Source organism: Cynocephalus volans, chromosome 11 (genome assembly GCF_027409185.1).
Source record: "Cynocephalus volans isolate mCynVol1 chromosome 11, mCynVol1.pri, whole genome shotgun sequence".
In the NCBI taxonomy this organism is placed as follows: Eukaryota; Metazoa; Chordata; class Mammalia; order Dermoptera; family Cynocephalidae; genus Cynocephalus; species Cynocephalus volans.
In genome coordinates, this window is record NC_084470.1 from 125,481,826 (window position 1) to 125,484,099 (window position 2,274).

Genomic DNA, 2,274 nt, shown 5'->3' on the forward strand with positions numbered 1-2,274 from the left:
ATTAGTTTATTTTCTGTTGCTTATAATAGAATACCTGAAACTAAGTAATTCATAAAGAAATGAAATTTATTTCTCACAGTTTTGGAGGCTGGGAAGTCCAGTGTCAAAGGGTGCATCTGGTGAGGACCTTCTTCCTGGTGGGGACTCTCTACAGAGTCCGGAGGTGGTGGAGAGTATCACATGGCAACAGGGTGAGAGCATGTGTTAATGTGCTCACTTGCTCTCCTTATAAAGCCACCAGAGCTACTCCCATTAAAACTCACTCATCCGTTAACTCATTAATCTATTAACCCATGAATGGAGATTAATCTATTCATGAGGACATAGCTCTCACAATCCAATAATCTTCCAAAGGCCCCACCTCTCAACACTGCCACACTGGGGATCAAGCTTCCAGGTGAGCTTTGGAGAGGACAAACATTCAGACCACAGCACCATCTTCCCATCAGTGTTGAGATTTACCTGTGTTGACTCACTTAGCTCAAGTTTATTCATTTGGATTGTTGTATAGCATTCTTTTATATGAATATGCCACAATTTATTTATCCATTTTGTTTGTGGATATTTAGGTGGTTTCTAATTACTCATTGTTGCAAACGTTGTTAGAATAAATATTCCTATACTTATTTTGGGGGCACATGTGTACGAGTTGCTAAGAGTTATGAATATGCACATCTTCAACCTAAGTATATATTTCTAACTTGCTCTCAAAAGTGGTTGATTTGATTTAAGCTCCCACTTGCAGTGTATGAATTTCTCCTGTTCTGCATCCATACATGCATTTGACATCATCAGATTTGCTGATAGAATAAAATGCTAGATCATTTTGGTTATAATTTGCATTTCTCCAATCACATGTGTGTTTGAGCATTTTCATTTTATGTTAATTGAGTTTCTTCTTCTGTGACTTGCCTTTGCATGTCCTTTGCCCATCTTGCTTTTGTGTTGTCTTTATTCTACATAAAATTTTCCTTTGTGGACTGTGTGAGATAGGTATGTACTTTTATTTTTTTCCATGCGATTTATCAGTTTTTCCAGTACCAGTTTTTGAAGAGTCCATCCTTGTGCCACTTATCTGTCATGTTGTATACATTTTCCGTGTATGAATGGCTCCATTTTGCAACTCCTTACTTGGTGCTGCTGGTCTGTATTTCTATCCCTACATCAATATCACAGTATTAGTTATCACAGCTTTATAATAAGCTTTCTTACATGACAGGAAAAATTCTTTTACCTTGTTCTTTTTCTTCAAAAGCATCTCTTCATATAAATTTTAGAATTCACTTAACAAAATTTTGTAGAGATTTTGGCTGGAATTACGATGAGTTCAGAGATCAACTGAGGAAGAATGGAAATTTTTACAATATTGAATCTTTCAATGAGCAAGATATACAGGTATCTGTGCATTGATATAGGTCTCCTTTCATTTCTTGATATATGTAGAAATGCAATTCAGTTTTTTAATCTCTATTGTTGGTTTTAATAATATATTCATTCTCTGGATTTTCTATGATTGTTGTGGTAATTGGCCCCTTGTGATTGTTATAGTCTAGATTCTGTCTTTCCAACATTTTGTACCATTCTTTTATTTCTTATCTTATTGCTGTGGCTTGAACTTCCAGTACAACAATGAATATGACTTTTCCATGGATTGTTATTGACTTTTAAAATAATACTTCTATCAATTTACTAGTAAGTATCTTGTTTCTGTAGGGTTTTGGTAGACAACCTTTATCAGATTAAGAAAGTTCCTTTTTATTTCAAGAGCTTTTATTTTTCATCTTGTTTTAAACATGAATGTATATTATCATTTGTGATGTGGACTAAATTAGTATATTTTTACATTTATTTTTATATTGAGGTTGTCTCTAAGCTTCCTTTATATTCTTTCATTGTCTGATTGTGGCATAAAGATTATATTAGTTTTTAAAATTGTGTTGGGAAAACATTCTGTCTTGTTTTATTAGCTGGAACAGATTGTATAAAATAAGATGATCTTCTTGATGAAGGTTTAATAGAACTTGTCTGTGAAAATCTGGGCCTGATAATGTTTTTGTAGGAAGAATTTTAACCTTTGAATCAGTTTATTTAAAGTTTACAAGTCTATCCACTCCTTCTATTGAGTCAGTTTTGATCAATTACATTTTTCTGGGAAATTTTCCATTTAATCTATATTTTCAAATTTATTGACATAGACTTGCTCATAGCATTCTCTCATTATTTCAGCTTGTGCTTTATCTATAGTTATGTCCCCTGTTTTATCCCCAATATTGC